Source organism: Petaurus breviceps, unplaced genomic scaffold (assembly GCF_028583685.1).
Source record: "Petaurus breviceps papuanus isolate PSGF00001 unplaced genomic scaffold, PetGlider_PUasm1.0 178, whole genome shotgun sequence".
In the NCBI taxonomy this organism is placed as follows: domain Eukaryota; kingdom Metazoa; phylum Chordata; class Mammalia; order Diprotodontia; family Petauridae; genus Petaurus; species Petaurus breviceps.
The window spans coordinates 4,689,390-4,710,286 of record NW_027185777.1 but is presented as its reverse complement, the minus strand read 5'-3'; positions in this window follow the sequence as shown (position 1 = coordinate 4,710,286).

Genomic DNA, 20,897 nt, shown 5'->3' with positions numbered 1-20,897 from the left:
AAGAAATGCTAGGGAAGGTGGACTAGCTATACCAGATTTCAATCTGTATTATAAAGCAGCAGTCATCAAAACTACTTAGTACTGGCTGAGGAATAGAGGAGTGGATCAATGGAATAAATTAGGTACACGAGATTCAGCAGTCAATGACTATAGTAATCTATTGTTCGATAAACCCAAAGAACCCAGTTTTGGGGATAAGAACTCACTATTTGACTAAAACTGCTGGGAAAACTGGAATATAGTGTGGCAGAAACTGGGCATAGATCATTATCTAACACCATATACCAAAATCAAGTCTAAATGGGCGCATGATCTAGGTATAAAGGTTGATACTGTAAGCAATCTCAGAGAACAAGGAATAGTTTACCTGTCAGGTTTGTGAAGAGGGAAAGACTTTATGACTAAACAAGAATTAGAGAGAATTATAAAATGTAAAATGGATAATTTTGATTACATAAAATTGAAAAGCTTCTGTACAAACAAAGCCAGTGTAACCAAGATTAAGAGGGAGGTGGGAAACTGGGAAAGAATTTTTACAACCTATGTCTCTGATAAAGGACTCATTTCTAAAATATACAGAGAATTGAGTCAAATTTATAAGGATACAAGTCATTCCCCATTTGATAAATGGTCAAAGGATATGAACAGGCAGTTTTCAGAGAAGGAAATTAAAGATATCTATAAGCACATGAAGAAATGCTCTAAATCACTATTGATTAGAGAAATGCAAATCAAAACAAATCTGAGGTACCACATATTACCAGTCAGATTGAGTAAGATGACAAAACAGGAAAATGACAAATGCTGGAGAGGGTGTGGACAAATTGGAACACTAATGCATTGCTGGTGGAGTTGTGAACCGATCCAACATTTCTGGAGAGCAATCTGGAATTATGCCCAAAGGGCCATAAATAATTTCATACCCTTTGACCCAGTAGTACCACTTCTAGGGTTATATCCCAAAGAAATCACAGAAGTGGGAGGAAGACCCATATGTACAAAAATATTTATAGCAGCTCTTTTTGCGGTAGCAAAGAATTGGTAATTAAGGGGGTGCCCATCAATTGGGGAATGGCTGAACAAGTTGTGGTATATGCATGTTATGGAATACTATTGTGCTATAAGAAACAAGGAGCAGATGGACTTCATATTCACCTGAAGAGGCTTATATGAACTGATGCTGAGTGAGAAGAGTAGAACCAGGAGAAATTTGTACACAATTACAGACACAACATATGTGTGATGATCAGCTATGATAGACTGGACTTTTCTCAGCAATGCAGTGATATAAGTCAATCCCAAAAGACTCATGATGGAGAGAGATGCCTATGTCTAGAAAAAGAACTAGAAAGAACTGAGTTTGAATCCAGGTTAAAGCAAACTACATGATCTTTTTCTTGTTTGGTTTTATTTTCTTTTTACCATTTTTCATTCCATCTGATACCATCTGTCTTTATAACCTGACTAATGTCTAATGTGAAAGTATTTATAGATCCTATACTTGACTGTATGCTGCCATGGGGGGGGGGGTAGGAGGTGAGGGACGGGGACAGAATGTAAAACTCAAGGAATTGTGAAATTGAATCTTATAAACTAAAAGTAAACAAACAAATTAATAAAAAATAGCAGCAGGAATAAAAGAATGAGAGCAGGCTAGCTGCTTGGACCAGGAACATTTCCACCTGAAATCAGATGAATAAGATGAGGGTGATTTTTCAATAAAGATAGCAATATAATGAAAAACAACATTTATTAAGTATTTTCAATGTACTAAGAACTGTACTAAATTCTAGGGATAGAGATAGAAAATCAGTACAGCTCTCAAGGAGCTAAAATTCTAATTGAAGGAAATAACACACATATGAGAGGTGCATAGCTGCAGGATAAATGGAAAAGAGGAGAGAGAGAGAGAGAGAGAGAGAGAGAGAGAGAGAGAGAGAGAGAAAGAGAAAGAGAAAGAGAAAGAGAAAGAGAAAGAGAAAGAGAGAAAGAAGATTTAGGCATTGTGGTTTTACAAATCTTCTCCAGCTCAAATCAGTAGCCAATGAATAGGAACAAAGTCATTGGATGGTAGAAACAAGCCAGGGTTGGCCTTTGGCAAGGCATGATTGATAATAGTAGGAAGGTCAAGGGATTCAAGAGTAGGAGGTAGTATGTAGTTGAACTAATACATCAAGGAGTAAAATAGTTAAGGGTCAAGAGTATACCCGATATAGGGATAATGCCCTGGGAAAAAACTGAGGGATTGGTGTTACTAGATGTCCCAGTGAGGATAAATAAAATGGTTAAGGATAAAATCTTATAATATTATATAGGAATTTGGGGGTTCTTGATATACAAGAGAAACACTTATAGGTGATGGCAAGGTCAAGGGTATTGACCATCTCTCTGTGTAGCTCAACTGGAACAGAGGGGTAGGTGATAGGAATTTATTATACTGGGGAACTGGGAAGTTAAGGTTTATTAAAAAATGTATCAGTATGTATGTTGAAGTCTCCTAGTTTGAGGGCAGGAATAGGGATGGAGACATACTAGGAGCCAGAGACAGTACTCATTGAAGAAGGAAAGAGAAGGTCCTTGAAGTTACTATAATAGTCAGGATCTGGAATAAGTTTTAAGTTTGATTATCACATATGTCTAAGGTGGGTAGGTTTCTGGTAGAGGGAGGATCTAGAAGTAGCAATGAAATCACAGTATTCTAACTCAACCAGGATCAGTCAGCAAGGCAGAGTAAAAGTACGAGTTATTTAAAAAGTGTCCAAGGATAAACAGCAAGAGGGAGCCAAATCTCAGTGAGTCCAAGAAGATGGAAGGAATGCAAAAGGGAAAGGTTTAAGATGAAAATCAGTTTGTTAATTGTGGAATGGTCATTCTAGAGAGCACAGCCTAAGGGGCAGGTAGACATAGAATGGGAAATTTGGTAGATACAATTGAAAGCATGGGAGTATGAGGGTGGGCAATTGATGGGAGACAGAATTCATTACATCTGTAGCTGGTTGTTCAGAATCTCTGGGAAGGGCAGAGTCTGGAGGTGGGGGAAAACTCTACCAACATTGAGGTATGATTCCAAGCAGAATATCCATATGTTGATAGAAATCTATTAAGAGAAGCAAATGATTCTGTTTAAGGTGCTCCTCTAGGTCTGTCCTCATGGTAGAAGTAGTTTTTTGTTGTATTTGTGTTTTGTTTTTGTTTTTTACCTTATAGAAAACATAACCAGGTCTGGTGAGTTTAGGCAGTTAGAAAGTCAGTCTGCAATTTGCATTTAAAGCATTACAGAAGTCCCTGGAGTTCAAAAATATGTAGCCTGGATCTGGGACTGCTGCATTCCACAGGTATAATATAACCAATATATGCAAAATCCCAGATTTGTGTTTAAGGATCTGTCTAGCTTAGTTCTCTGTCATGGTGACTTAGTCTGAACTAGTCACTTCATAAGAAGAAGAAAACACTCACTTTTTTGCCCATGCAAAGGAAAGGTGCTAGTGAGGAAGGGAGATAATAAGGTCTTGCAGAGTTGGAAAAGGAGGCTGCAAAGCGACCTTCTGTATTAGAAACCTAGCTTGGAAATTGGAAGAAATGACCAAATACCAAAATAATTAATTTGGGGGATTTTGTGGAAAGACAGACTAATGTCTTATTACAGTCTTAATATAACCATTCAGGAAAGCAATTTGAAATTATGCAAATATAGGAGCTAAAATGTTGACAGTGTCTGACCTAGAGATTCCCTTGTGAGGCATATACCATAGTAAGTCTGATAAAAAAGAAAGCTTTGACATACACCAAATATTCATAGCAGCACTTTTTTTTTTTTTTGCGGTAGTAAAGATCTGGAAACACAGTATATGCCCAACAACTAGTTAATGCCTAAACAATGAGTGGTAGATGGATGTGAAAGAATATCATTGTGAATACAGAGAAGCATGCAAAGATATAGATGAACTGATACAAAGTGAAGTAAGCACATGTAAGAAAACAACAGAAGAGTTGAAAGTAATTTTTGCAAAAGTACAAAGAACAAGTTAAGAGATTAGAGAAAATACTTCCTCTCACTCATTTGCAGAGATGAAGTGGGGACTTACAACTGTGGAATACTGTATATGTATTCAGATATATTCAGTGCATTTATCTGTTTTTTCTCTTAATTTTCCCTTTTTCTTTTCTTTTTACAATCTTTATTATAAAGATTGACTTTCTGGAAGTAAGAAGGTTAACAGCAGATAGAAAAAGAAATTTAGGTAACATAAAAACAAAAGATATCATTAAAATGAATTTTAAAAAAAGTTTAATTGAGGTCAGTCCCCTTCAAATATAGTTTACACTGGGTAGAAACCCCTTGTGATCCCTCACAATTCATAAACACAGGCAGGTCTTACATAGAAAGTATACCATGACACCCACTGGTGACCATTTACGTCTTCTGAGAGGAAGTGGAAAACTAAAGAAAATGAGGATTGTAGAGTATTCCAGCAAACAGATCTTGTAGATACATCTATCCTCACAACTCAAGGAATTCATGTAGAGAAAAAGTATATATGCACATTACAAAAAAGGAAGGAGGAAAGCAAAAGAGTGAGGGAGGAAGCTGCAGAGAAAAGCTACTGGGAATGTAAAAAAAGGATGAAAGATGAAAAATTTAAGAGATTGGACATATGACTACACCTCAAGTAAATAAACCCACAAAGAGAATCACAAATAAAGAAAGAATTAATGAAAATCTAAAATGGACATAACATTGTACAGATATTAAACAATAAAGAAAAATTTACCCCCAAGCCTCAATAACAAAAATATTTCTGCAGACTTCCAAGATCTTATGAAATAATAAGAAACTTCAGAATGGTTCAGAAAGAACACCACCACCTTTAAAATGAGACATTAAGGTGGATATTTGTCCTAAACTTGTAGTTCTCAAAGCTTAAAAAAAAAGAAGACATAAAATAGTGTATATAACTTAAATGACAAGATGGAAATTTCAAACAAAGAAAAGCTCTGAAAAAGTAACTGATAAATTTGGAACTCAGAAATAGAGAGGTAGCAGGAAATTGGACAAAAGAGAGACAAAACCCAACAATATTAAAGCACACACACACACACACATACATATAAACACAGACATACATATGAACTCTATACCAGCTAAAGTGACAGACCTTGGAAACAGGATTCATGTAGATAGCTTGAGTATGACATGTCCCAGAATAATAATAAAGTTACAAAACCCTGATTCCTGTACTTTGGGGGAAGTTGCCAAAAAAAGCAGATGCTTTGAGGGGACACTAGGTAGATGGGTCAAATATACAGACATGCTCAAGAGAAAGCCATGACAGCTGAACCATCAGTAGTTAAATTTGAAAATTTCAGTGCTAAAAGACAAATTTTGCAGGCATCTAAGGAAAAAGAAAGGTGAAGGAACATCAATTAGTCCAGTATTATTCCATAACCTTAATAAATCAGAGGAAAAAAAGACCTAAAGTAGGATATTTCAAAAGCAAAGAGCCCATTCTGAAATCCAGAATCTTTGCAAAAAAAATTGCCCAATAATCAATGAAAAAGATGAATCTTCAAGGATATTCAGCAGAAACAACATATATCAAGGAATTCTTGCAAAAAAGTAACAATAGCAAAGAAAGACTTGAGAACATTCAGGTTACAAAGACTTCAAGCAAGAGAAATATGAGCAACCTAAGTATGATTATCAAGAAAGGATTAAGCAATGAAATATATTTATTCATTTTTTCAGCATGAATTTTTTTCATTTTTTAAATTTAATTTGGATTGAAGGGTAAGGAAAAGCATAAAGATGTATCATAAAGGGACAAAGGGGATCAAAAGGGAGAAAGCTTTAAGGGGATCTAAATAAGGTGGATGATAGGAGGAAAAAACAATAGTACATTAAATTTCACCCTCGGGGTGGCCAGGTAGCACAGCGAGTAAGACCACCGGCTCCAGTGTTGAGAAGACCTGGAGATCGAATCCCGGGCTCAGACACTTAGCACCCACCCAGAAACACCTGGCCGTGTAACCTTGAGCAAGTTACTTAACCCCAATTGCTTAGGGGCGGCCAGGTGGCTCAGCGAGTAAGAGCACGGGCTCCAGTGTCAGCATGACCTGGATCAAATCCGGGCTCAGATACTCAGCACCACACCCAGAAATAATAACTGGCCGTGTAACCTTGAGCAAGTTACTTAACCCCAATTGCTTAAATAAAAAAAAATAAATTTCACCCTCTCTGATAACCAAATATGTACAACACACACATTGCCTGCATTATACATTTATATATTATGCATGTACAATATGTATGTATGCATTTTGTGTGCATATAGATGCATGTGTGTATAGTGTTTGTAAATACAAAGTGAAATCAACAATGATAATAATGATAGTATTTATATAGCACTTTGAGTTTTGCAAAGTATGGTGAAAATACCATCTCATTTGATCTCACCACAACTCTTGGAGGGTGGTGCAATTGGTGCAATTTTACAAATGAGGAAAGTGAGGCAGAGGTTAGGTGAATTTCCCAGGGTCACACAACTTAGTCATTGTCTGAGGTTATATTTGAACTATAATCAAATTCATACATGGTATATGCATATGTGCAAAGATGGAAATGTGGAAAAGGAGAGAGCTTGAATTTGATACTTTAGAAGTTTTGTATCTCATGAAGAATAACAGAAAAGAAGTAGCCCCATATATGGTGGAATAGAATCCAAGTAGATTAAAAGAGGAAAGAAATAAGAAGAAAAAAGGAAAAATTATCAGAAAAGAAAAGGTGTTACCATAGTATGTTCCTTGAACTAAGAGGTTGAAGGAAAATTAGTAGGGTGAATTTTGAAGTATGCATTTATCTGGAGAGAAAAAGTAAAGAGTTCAAAGGGGTGGAAGTAAAGAAGAGAAACACAATCAAATATAAGAAAGGAAGAAAAGAGAAAGAAAGCAAAAAGGGAAAAAGAAGAAGGAAAGAAAGAAAGAAACCATACAATTTTCAATATTTCCAAGGAAGTTGAAATCAAGCAAGAAAATAAGAGGGGGAGCAGAGAGAAAACCTGTGAGAATCAATAAGTGACAAAATGATTCAACTAATAATAATCATAGGGACAAAATGCTGACTTAAAAAAAGGATTTGGATAAAAATCAATAGAACAGAAATAAATGTGAGGAAACAGTAACCTAATAATCATAATCCTAAATGTGAATTGGTTCCACAATCCAATAAAACCAAAGATAATGGCAGAATGTATTAGAAAACAAAATCCAGAAATTTGCTACATATAAAAAATAAAAAAATAATGGGGGGTGGCTAAGTGGCACAGTGAATAGAGCACTGTCCCTGAAGTTAGGATGACTTGAGTTCAAATCTGGTCTCAGACACTTAACAGAAAAACTAGCCATGTGACCTTGGGCAAGTCACTTAGCCCCAATTGCCCTCCAAAAAAAAGGCAAAAAAATTTATAATAATGGTACCATAAAAACGGTAAAAATAGTAGTTAATGCAGTGATCACAAAGAAAAGAAAAGATCCAAAGTAATAAACACATCATATAAAATTATCATATAATAAGACAACAACTATAAGTCAAGGTACCAAAATTTGTGTGATGAAATTACCAGAGCCCCGAGAGGAAAATTACATCTCTGAAAATATACATTAGCAAAACAGAGTAATGAATGTTGTGAACTTAAAAATCAGCACCTTAATAAAAGCAAAATAAACACTAGAAGTGAAGTTTTGAAAATTAGAAGAAATACATGAAAAGTCAAATGATTATAAAAACAATAAGGCTAAAATTATGATTCTTTGATTAACAAAATTAATAGTTATTTCATTCACTTGGTTTTTGAAAGACTAGGGGAAATTGAATTATCAAAAGCAGTTAAGGTGAATTCTTAACAGAGAAGAAAGGAAAAGAATTATCAGAAACTTCTACATGCATATGCATGTACATATACATAAAATTCAATTCTTCAATTTACATACATATACATACATAGATGTGATTACCTATAAAACTATTATTTAACAAACAACTTAAGCAAGGCATAGAGGTGTATTTTTTTTTTTTACTCAATCTCGTAATGAGATTGAAGAATGTAAAGAAACTACTAAAGAAAAGATACTTTAGACAAATTAACAGTTTAAGCTTTGAAAGAGTAATTAATACTTATGCTGCACAAATTAATCGCTGTGATTGTGGCAGAAAATACTTTCAAACTACTTTTATGAAATAATATGATACTAATACCTAAATTAAAGTGTTATAAAGCAAAATAGAACAGTAGAAAACTAATGGATATGGATGCAGCAACTTAAAAAAAGTCTTAGCCAAATATGCAAAAAAACTCACCTCTGACCAAATTGTTTTTAAAATTAGAATGCGGAGTTGATTGAACTTTAGGAAAATAATATATGTAATATTATTAAAAGTCAAACCAACCAAAATACCATTGTCATTTCAATAGACTTGGTAAAAACCACTTGACAAAATTTAGTGCTCATTTTGCTGGAAACCCCAAAAAGCATACATATAAAAGGGCTAATTTAATATTATTAAAAGTATACATATAATATCATAACCTATCTTTAATTTCAATAGAGAAAATTACAATATTTAACAACAGAGATAAAAATCCTACCTCTTTTATTTGATATTGAATGTAGTTCTAGAAATGCAAGTGATAATAGAAAAGAAAATGTAGGCATAGACATAGCAAACAGAAAACAGAAATGCCCTTATATTAATATGACACAATGGCTTACTTAGAAGACCCCAGTAAATCTACAGTAAACTAATTGAAATAATTTGTAGACTCAGTTAAGTAACAATGCAAAATAAATCCATAGAAACTATTAACATTTCTATATAGCAATTATAAAATAAAAGGGGAGATCCCAGAGAGATAAATCCTTTTCAAAATGGCAAACTGAATATCAAAATAACTTGTAACCATTCTGCTAAGACATACCCAAGACATATAAATAAAATTACAAAACACTTTTTAGAAATAAAGGCAGATTTAAATAACTGGAGAGACACAGTCTTTGTTCAGTTTTAAATTATATCAATATAATGGAAATTATTATAGTATGTAAATTAATTTATACTAATTAATATCATCATAAAACAATAAAGGTACTAGCTCATAGTACTAAAAGAGATAACTGAATTCATTTAGAGGAAGAAATTATTTAGAATCTCAATGGAAATAATGGAAAAAATAGGAATGATGGGGGACAGCACTTTCAGATATCAATATTATATTTTAAAGCAGTAAGCATCAGAACTATAATATATTAGTTTAAAAATAGATCAGTAGGTCCATGGAATGAACTACATAAGCAATAATCAGAAAAAAAAATTAACTCAGTAATTCCATGTTAGATAAATCCAAGGATATAAATTACTTGGGGAAAGGCTCTCAATTTAGAGATTGGAGGAATGAGAGAAAGTTTAGAAAGCTGTTTATTGCAAAATAGTTTTAGACCAGAAATTTATGTCATGTACCACAATAAATTCCAAAATGATGAATAAACTCAGTATAAAAGGTTATATAACTAAAACAAAAACAAAAAACTAGTGGAAAATGGAGGAATTTATTTCTCACATCTATAGCCACTTGGAGAATAAGGGAAAATATAAATTAAATGTAAACTCTGAGGTTTCACATTCAGCAAATTGGCAGTGATGAGAAAAATGTGAAAGGTCAATGTTGCTAGGGCTTTGGAAAGACAGGCCACACCCTCTGTAGAGCTATCAATTGGAATTATGCTGAAAACCCCATTTGAAGTCATTAGAAAACAGTGACTGAACTGTTCATACCTTGTGGACCAGAGCTCCTAATGCATGGTATGTGCCTGAAAGACGTCAGAGGTGCAATATATACCACTGCATCACCTGTTGTGGCAGCAAAAAAAAAAAAAAAAAAAAAATGTTTATTTTAAGTTATTATTATTATAATTATTACTATTGTTATCAGGGATTGACGATGCAAAGTATCTTATATGAATATAACATTGTACCTTAATAAGTAGCTACTATGCTGAATTCATACAAACATGGAGAATTGTACATGAATTGTTACAAAGTGAAATAAAGAGAACCAAGAATAGGTATTATTATTATCATTTTACAGATGAGGAAACTTAAGGCAGATAGGAGTTAAGTACCCAGGACTACACTGCTAGTAAACGTCGTAAGTCAGGTCAAGTCTTCCTGACTCCAGGTACAGTCCTTTGTCCACTGTGCCATACAATGACTACAACAATATAAATTAAATAGATTATAAAATAAAACTGGATGTTTTATGACAACAATGACAAAGGTTGCCCATATAGAAGGTTTTTTTGAAATACCTTTACCTCTTAGATAGAGAGGATGGGGGTCTATGGGAATGGGCTATTCTATATGCAGTCTCTCAGTTAATTGATTTTGCTTAACCTTTTTCCTTTGTTACAATGGAATTACCAAATGAGGGTGGGATAAATATGTCTGAGAATGGTTGATATAAAAAACAAAAGATATCAATAAAACTTTTAATATGCTGAGAATAAATGAGGGAGCTAGGATAAAGGCTGAGAACTCCTCTTCCTTCCTACTCAAGCAAAGCTGACAACCACTTGCCTCAAATATAAACATTCTTGGTCATTTTGTTCCAAACTTCTCTTTTTTTATATTCATCTTCCTTTCTCACTTCTCACAGGTACCCAGTGTTCTTGCTATATACTCTGTCTTCTCAGAGACACCCATTACACTGACCCACTCAGGACCATCCTCCAGTATTTCCAACTATCTTCTTTCTTCTGGGTCTTTGATGGAGGCATTACCTATGATTCCAAGGTATCCATATGGGCATATTTCTAAATGGATTCCACTGCCCTTTTATTTTCTGATGCCCAAATTATTTCTGATGATAGTGCTTTTAGGCAACTTGATGGACCATTTAAGAATGTTGGGAATATTTGAAAACTTACCTACTATATGTTCTTTAAATAATAGTGTATTTTGCCAAAGTATCTCATTGACGAGGATGATTGGATTGGATTGCTTCTATGGCAGTTGCCTTCTAGAGCAAGCATGTATGTGCATATAAATGTATGTATGTATATTCATGTGTGTATGAATACATACATACTTACACATGCATATATTTGTGTACACATGTGTGTATGTGGAGAGAGAAGGAGCACATTCTGGAATGATACTGTCATGTAGAAATATAACTTTTTTTGGATCTTCTTTTAAAATCAATTAATTAAGATGGCTTAGGATCATGGGTATCTAATCCAACCCTGTCATTTAATAGATTTGATAAAAGAGATTCAGAGGGTTGCCTCTTGCCTCCATTCTGTCATAGAATTATTAGAAAAGCTAGAATTTGACAATACAAATTCAAACTATGTAATAATGATGATAATAATAGCTAGCATTTGTACAGTGCTTAAAGGTTTGTAAAGAACTTTCCTTGTTATCTTATTTGATGAGATCCCCACAAAAAGCCTGTGATACAGATATATTATTATTCCCATTTTGAAGATAAGGAAATGGAGGCCAAGATCCATTAGGTGATTTTACCAGCATCAGAAGCATGATTCAAATCCAGGTCCTCCTGGCTACATCTGATGTTCTATCCCACCATGCAATCTCAACTAACTGCTCCTAAATCTTCTATTTTTTAAATCCAGGGCACTTTATAGTAAATTCTCAAGAACTTGGTCATTATAATTCTTACTTTTATATTCCCTCTCCTACACCATCCTCATATCTCTGGTGATGAATTATTTGTTCCCCTATAATTCATCTTTAACATTTCTGATCTCTAATCTGTACATAAAGCAAAAACCACCTCAACTGTAGGACTAACTTTCCAAATGCCTCCAAGAAGGCCTTGGGCTAAATGCTATATTGGAATTGAAGCCAAATCCTCAACTCAAATTAATGGGAAACGTGAGGGCGCATCTCCAGGAGGAACGTGTGTCTTGGTGTTCCCTGCAGCTAGCCCCATTTATCAGCTGAGCCCTCCGGGTTTGTTGCAATTGCTTTAAAGCAGGCTCCATATTTTCTTTCATTTCCTCTTTATTTGCTAGCTCCCCTTGTCATTCCATGACTGACTTTTCTGTACTTGGATTAAAGATCAATTTGAGTAGCATGCATGTTTATAATATGCATAAATGAGCTGGATGAAGGTATTGAAACAAAAATCTCTGAAACTGAAAATTAGCCTCAAATAGGAAGCAGAGAAAATAATGAGGGACAATGAAACCTGATTCAAGGAGAAGAGGGTTTAGGTGACAGGGACAGCCGACACCAAATCATCTTAAATGGAGCCACGCAGAAAATGATTTGTCTGGGAGCAAAGAATCAAGCTACAGAATGTTTGCTAAGTGGAACAATGATTAGCATGCTGAAAAGGTAAAGGGGTTGACAGTTATTTTGGCATATCACCAAAGCTATTGGCAACAGAAAGGGCAGCTGATGTTGAATATAAATAAGATTATAGTTTGTGGCTTGAAAAGGAGAAGATACTCATCAAAAAGGTGAAAAGTGATATGACGTATAATACTGGTTATACCTCTCTAGAAATGTTCTTTACAAAAACTTGGAAGGAATTTTGGTACCTTGGTTAGTATTTTCAGTGGGGCAAAATACAATTGATGTTAGGAGAAATCTTGTAAAGGAATAACCCCTCAATCTAATACATGGCCCTTTTTCTCCCCAGCTGCAACCCTCCTGGATCATCTTCATGATAAAGTTCCTTATTTTAAAAAAAGGGGTTAGTTCATCATTCACCTTATTTTCTTCTGATTCTTTGGGAAATCTATGATTTTATTATTGTCAATACTCCTTCTACTTATGTGGCTCATGTCCCTACCACACTTTCTCATCTGATACTGCTCTTATGCATGACTGTCTACACCTTCTATCAATGATAGTCTTCATGCCATGGAGACCTTGTTCGTCACTGTCTGCATAATAGCAATAGAACACTTAGATTATTGATTTATTGTTTCTCATTTTTTCCACATGAACTGGCTGTCTTTTGTTCTGGGTGGATACAGGCACGGATGTCTATTATAACATTTTTCAAATATAAATCATTTTTGCAAGTATGTCGCAACTTACATTGTATCTACCACTTGTATCTTTCCTTGGTATTTGAGTAAAATGTAATTTCTTCTAAGGCTGTGGTGTTCTATGAATGGAACTCAAGTAGCATCATTGGGAAAACTAGATGTTTAAAAACAGGGACAGGGTCTTTAACAGCAATAGGCAGTTTAGGATCCTTGAAAGCAATATAATATTTCCCAAATTAAGATTGGGTCAAATTTGAGAAACTTCCAAATGCTTTCAAGGATTGCAATTTTATCTCCACAAACTATTAATTTTTGGACCAAGCTCATCATCTAGTAGGACACTCATAAAGATATACATATTTTGACTGACTTACTTAAGAGATGATCAGTACTGCTGTATGTCAAGATATGAACAGAATGTGTATGTATATATACACTATATGCATAGATACTGCTCATTTATAGGTGTATATATGTATATGCATGTTTAGACAGATATAGATACTTAGGGCAGCTAGGTGGTGGAAGTGGATAGAGTGTCGGGTCTGGAGTCAGGAAGAATTACATTCATATCTGACCTCAGACACTAGCTGTGTGACCCTAGGCAAGTCACTTAACCCTGTTTGCCTCAGTTTCCTCATCTGTGAAATGAACTAGAGTAGGAAATAACAAAACATCCTAGTAATTTTGCCATGAATACTCCACATGGACTCACAAAGATTAGACACATCTGCAATGACTGAACAACAACAAAAAATATGCATCTGTATATATAATGTATAATACATGCATATATAAAGTATATGTTTATGTTTAAGTATATAAAATAAACATATAAATATACATACAAACATACATACACAGTCTATGTTCCCACTATATGTGGCCAGCTCAGATTTTTTCAGTGTTCAGTGCAGTGAGTCCAGGGTCATCTGAAAATACATCATGTGAAACTTTTGTCACCAATGAATGCTGCAGCTTGTGTTTGAACCTCACAGAGATCACCTGGAAAATATTATTCCTTCCTTGATATCTCTGCTTATTAAATCGTTGAAAAAAATTCCTTCCCTGGTAGCTTCAGTAAAGCTCTTATGTAACGTTATGGTTCCTTTAAAGGTAGCCAAGGAGAATCTGATTCCCATATAACTTCTCAGTTGTACTCTCTATCCCTACCCTTACCACCTCCAGTAGTCTGTTTTGGCTGAATTGTGGCTGTTTGAAGAGCTCATTAATACATTTCCAATGTATCTGCTTCAACATAAGCAATCACCCTTGCATGGAAGCACTCCTTCCTCTTCCCAGCCTGGAGAAAACTTTGCATTCCTTTAAGATTCTACTAAAGTATGACCTTCCTGGTTAAGCCTTCTCAAACTCTTCCCTCCCCACCCACCAGATGTCAGTGCTCTCTGGCCTCAGAATAACATGTATTTACTTCCTCAACCACATGATCCAACCTTCCCACTCAACCAAATGAATGTAACCCCCATGTGGAACTCATTGTCTTTGCATTCTCACCATCTAGAAAAATACCTTGCACATAATGAATACTTAATGAATGATAGCTGAATTTGAGAGCTTTCAGATTTCTTGAACAAAGGAGTTATGACTTTATATTTATCTTTGTTAAAATTCATCTTGTTTGAATAAGCACAGCAACCATCGAGTCAAGATCATTTCATTTACTGTCACCTATCATGTTGACTATACCTTGAACATTGTATCTGTAAATTTGAAAAGCATCCTATGTCTTTATCTGAGTTATTGAAAAAAATGTTAAGGGGCAGTTAGGTGGTGCAGTGAAAAGAGCACCGGCCTTGGAGTCAGGAGGACCTGAGTTCAAATCCAGCCTCAGACACTTTAACACAAAACTAGCCATGTGACCTTGGGCAAGTCACTTAATCCCAATTGCCCTACCTTTCCCTCTCCAGAAAGCAAAAAAAAAAAAAGAAAGGAAAGGAAAAGGGAAAGGAAAGGAAAAGGGAAGGGAAGGGAATGGAAGGGAAGGGAATGGAAGGGAAGGGAAGGGAAGGTAAGGGAGGGGAAGGGAAGGGAAAGGAAGGGAAGGGAAGGGAATTATTGCAAGGAATTATTTTCTTTAGGTTTGCCTTTTAGCTAATTCTACTTTTTAAGGAATTCTTCTCTTCAGTGGATTTTAATGTGTCTTAATATTTGGCCAATTCTGTTATTTTAATGCATCATTTTCTTCAGTATTTTTTGTGCCTCTTTGGCTGAGTTGGTCATTTTCTTTTCATAATTTTCTTGCATCTATCTCATTTCTTTCCCCAATTTTTCCTTTACCACTTTTGTTTTTTTCTTTAACTCTTCCAGAAATCCTTGTTGTATTTAGGTCCAAATAACATTATCTGGGGGGCTTTTTGGCAGCTTCTTCCACATTGTTGTCTTCTTCTGAGTTTATGTTTTGATCTTTCCTGCCAAAGTAGTAGCTTTTTTTTAAAGCAATTCGGGTTAAGTAACTTGCTCAAGGTTACATGGCCAGTTATTTCTGGGTGTGGTGGTATCTGAGCCCAGATTTGATTCCCAGGTCATCCCAAAAGGGGAGCTGGTGCTCTTACTCACTGAGCCACCTGGCCGCCCCTCAGAGTAGTAGCTTTTTATGATCAAATTATTTCTTTGTTGTTTGCTCATTTTTCAGCTCGGTTCTTGACTTTGAACTTTATATTGAAATTGAACTCTGCTCACCAGTGGATGGGGATGCACTGTCCCATGCTTCAGAGCTTTCTGTGCTGCTATTTTCAGAGCTAGTTGGTGTAGCAGCAAGCACCCCAGCATTCCCAGGGTGGCTGCTAGCACAGGTTCTTGAATCTGCTTTGATAAAGGAAAGAAACTCAAAATGGGTTAACAAGCTTACTTTAATCAGTCAGACATATATCGTTTACCTTGTTCAGGGGAAAAAGGTCAGCACCCTGAACTTCAAAATACGCAGACAGAATTATCAAGACAGAAACAGATCAAGTAGACAGCTTTCCAAACTGTCCAAGCATTACATCCATACTAAATCAGCATCTGGCTTTCAACATCTGGGTTTTTCAAAGCCAGGGGGGCTCTGGACAACGGCTTCCCAGAATCCAGATCAAATCACAGAACACTTCTCAAATTGAGCCCCCAAAACAAAGCCTCACATCAGGGCTTATATAGCCTTCTCCTGGCTCAGAGAATGTAACCACCTTATTGACCCACTGGCCAATCAAAAAATATCTACTGAAAAACAAGCCTCCCACCCCAGGTTCCAGGTGCACTTTAGCCTAGGGGCAGGGAAGATCTTCCAAATTTGCATTCCCATTACAGTTGGGTCTGCAAATTTTTGGTGCTTTCCAGGTGATTCAGTTTTGGAAGAGGTATGGTCACTGCTCTTGTGGTCTCTATCCGGGTCTCTACCCAGTAAAGGATCCCTGGTCACCTGCAGTCCCAATTGATAGTCCCCCTCTTTACCCTGGAATTGTGACCATAACCCCTGCTTTCTTGTGACCAACTCCTCTCCACCCTCGACCTGTGAACCAGAACTGTGTATAGACAATAGATTTGTCAATCAGTTCTCAGTGCCAGCAAAGGGTCCCCTGTAATTTCTTTCTTATCAGTTGTTTGACCCCTTTACTATCTCTGGGGTAAGAGATTATGAAGCTTCTGCTGCTGTTGCTGTGATTGCTGTTGCCATCCCTTCCCACATGGGTTCCAGGCAGACCTCCTCCCCGGTACTTCAAATGTCTCCTGCTGACCTCTTAAAGTTTTCTTAGACTGGAAAAATGTCTCACCTAGATTTTGGGGCTTTGCTGCTCTAAAATTTGCTTTGAGACATTATTTCAATGTTATTTGGAGGGAACATTGGAAGAATTCAGCCAGGTGGCCACACCCAATGGGCCATCTTGGCTCCGCCTCCCCATCTCTTTCTTCTTACATTTTATATATTCTATTCTCCATTGCTAATGCCCTTTCCTTGCTCTTCCTTGAACGTGTCTTCTAACTCTGGGTGTTTTCACCTACTGGCTTTCATTCCTAGAATTTTCTCCTTCATCTCTGCCTCCTGGTATTGCTGGTTTCCCTCAAGTTCCAACTAAATTCCCTCTCCCTTCTACAAGAAACCTTTCCCAATTCCCCTGAATTCTAGTGCCTTCCCTCAGTGATTATCTCTAATTTATTCTGTATGTAGCTCTTTTGTATGTAGCTGTTTTCATGTTTCCTGTCTCATTATAAAAGGGAGCTTCCTGAGCACTTGGACTGTCCTTTGCCATTATTTGTATCCCCAGTGTTTCACATATTACCTGACACATAGTAGGCCCTTAATAAATGCATATTGTCTTTCTGACTGACTGGAAATAGTTGCCTCACAGGTTTCCATCTCATCCACAAAATTGTGTTACTTCCATTAACTACCTTTATTTTTAAATTACTTTATAAATTTTACAGGAATGTATCTAAATAAGAATAGCATTCACCTTATTCTCAGTAGGGCATAGCCATTTAGAGTTGTGTCTATAAGACAGAAAAACACCAACTTGAAAACAGACTAGTTTCATCTTAATAATCAGATTGAACCAAAATTCTTAACTACAGTAATATGGACCAACTATTTAGTGCCACTTTATATAAGCAAACAACTACTTTACTCATTCCCCCTCTGAAATATGGGGACACTAGCACAAAATATTGAATGATGGGTATGGTTGAAGTAGGTCCTCCTCCTTTGGGGAGAGGGAAATGACTAACTTTTTGTGGAGAGCACCTAAGACCAGGAGACTGGGCAGTAGATTTCAGGTTATTGCACATCTCAGTTATTTAACAACATGTAACAGATAACTGGATAATTACTTTGTAGATGAGGACCTTATTGACATTCTCAGGTCTCTGTCTACTGCTTTTAGTGCAATTACCTCCATCAGTTTGGTTCCATTTTGTACAATTGACAGAAAGGAGGAAAGGTTAGAATCTAATCTTGGAGAACATCTGAACTTCATGAAGCCTTAAGGTTCTTTAAAAGCAACAGTAGAAAGGAAAACATTAGACTGGAGAAAACCCACAAGATTAAAAGGCAAGAGACCCCAGACTTATTGGGGAAGAGAAATATTGGCCTAGAGCTCCATAGATGATGCCAACAAGGATCTAGAAAAGACAAAATGGATGGTCAAATAATAATGACAGAATAAAAGGATCATGCCTACTAGAGAGGTCCCATTGATAAAGGAGTATGAAGACAGAAGGGGGAGACTGATCTGGAGAACATGTCAAGAGATGTGGCATCTCTAAGAGTAGGCTAGGTTTCAGTAAGCCTCAGAAGATGGAAGGACCTTGAAACAAGGGATCATAACTTAAGATCATAACTCTAGAATAGGAAGGTACTTTATAGGAAGCCTAGTTCATCTCCCTCATTTCACAGATAGGAGGAAACTAAGGTCCATTGACATTTTCCCAGGGACACATATGTATTTAGTGGCAGAACTTGTTGATTTAAATTCAGGGTTTTTTGATTCTAAGGTCAGTGATTTTTCTCTGCCTCTTGAAGGAGAAAGGCTCTTATTGAGTACTCTAGAAATAGAGGTCAAGATCATCCTTGAGTGAGTGGGGCAGGACTAGGCAAGTAGTGGAGAGGGTGTGTTAGTTTGGCTCCTGTATTTATCCTGCACCAATCCCAGTTGTCTCCCTGAGGAGTGGGAAGTTAGGATGGGTATTACAGCAGGAGAAGTGGAGAGAGACAGGAAGCACTTTTCCTCTGATCTTTGTGGGAAGGTTCCAGAGAGGCATGATGGTCATGGGACTCTGGAGGTTGGTAGGAAGTTCAGAGAAGGGTGAAGGTTTAGGCCAGAGGTGGGGAACATGCAGTCTCAAGGTCACATATGACCTTCTAGGTCCTTGTGTGTGACCTTTTGACTGAGTCCAAGTTTTACAGAACAAATCTTTATATTAAGGGGATTTGTTCTGTGCAGTTTGGATTCAGTCAAAGGGTTGCACTTCAGGACCAAGAGGACCAGGCAATCAAGTAACTGATAGCTGTGTGGACACAGTTTAAGACTTAATAATTATGTCTTGAAAAGTAGATACTGTGAAACAAATGGGATTAAGACGACTAGGCGATTAGTGCCTGGATTTTTAGATTTCTCTCTTGTGTACTACATGTTCAATATGCTATATTCAAGCAACTTGGCATTTATTAAAGTAAGTTTTCCAGACATATGCATTTTACTCTTGAATTATTTATCTTTCTAACTTTGTAAAAAGCCCAAGAGTATATTATTATCAGGGTGATTCTACTGTCATATGCAATCTATATATCAAGTTTATATAGTAACTAGATTTATGATTTGCTTTTGCTCTGCCAGGAAATTTCCACTGGGATTCAGATCAGCCAATGTTCAGGAGATATGAAACTAGTTTTTTCTCTTTTTTCTTCCCAAACAAAAATTCATTAATGAATAAGAAAATGCAGTGCAATTTTAGAAAGAACTACTTTAATGTCGCAGTTTTGCTAATGTACATAAGATCGTTCAAAGATGCTGTGTTCGCTTACAGTCACTTACTGAAAATCATGGTAATCTGTATTCATTACATCAAGCAGCCTCCTATGGTAGGCACACTCAGCTCTCAAGAAATGGCTTTTAATGGTGTGCACTTCACCAGTTGGGTGAAGTTGGTATTCAAAGCAGATGCATCCGAAGTGAAGATTTTGCATTTTTATCAGATATGCTTAGTTTATTACCATATTAATTTTCCTTAGAAACTCTTAATATGAAATACTATACCACATAAACTTCTTTTTTCTCTGGCTGGGCTTTTGGTGTAGTTTTAATGGTGGCCCTGTGCACTTGCCCTCTCCTTTAAATTATATGGTCAGTAATTTTTATACCTTTTAAATTTCTTAATCCTTCTCTACTTTTAAAAACTATAAAAATTCACCAAGTGTATGCCTATGAGGAGCAGAAATTCCTATTTCCAGAAACTGATTTTCCAAAGAAGGACTAGATATTGAGACAATAATCTCTGCTTATAAAAGCAGAAAATGACAACCTTGATGCAACCATATTAAGGTGAAATGGAAAACACATGCCCTTGCTTCCTCCAATTTGTAGCAAATGATTAGATCTGCAGTATCCTAGCTCTAGTAATAATGTGTTAGAGGGGATCAGAAATTTAGAGCTAAAATGTATCTCAGAGAAGATCTAATCTGATCCTAATTTTTTCAGATGGGTAAACTGAGGCTCAGTGGCATTAATTTGTGGAAAGTCAAACAGGTAATAAGGGGTAGGTTCAGGACTTAATGATGGATTCTCTGTCTTTGAAATCAGACCTCTTCCCACTATCTTACATGGTTCAATATATTTGCCATGCAGTCAGGAATATTTATTGAGTGTATGTTCTTTACATGGAGAGGCAGCTCCTCACTTTATAGAGAAGGAAACTGAGATTCAGAGAGGGTAAGACTTTCCAGAGGTCAGGTAGATAATCCGTTTAATGGCTCCTGGATCTAGATGTTCAACCCCCGTCATTTTACAAATGAGGACAATGAGGAAGTGAAATGACTTGTTCAGAGTAAGTTGCAGGGGTGAAAGGTGAAATTTGAACCCACAACCAGAACTCCGATTCCAGAAGCAGTGGGTGTCCTTTCTGCTATGCATATCATTGAGACCTTACCTTTGACACATACACTTTTTTTCATTATGCTGATTTCCATTTACATATCATACATTTATGTTATATATACACACAGATATCTATCATATATATACTTGCATTACTCTATTTTGCATTATACTTTTACAAATCAAGCATTTCTGTTACATACATATACTTGGATGGATGGATGGATGGATGGG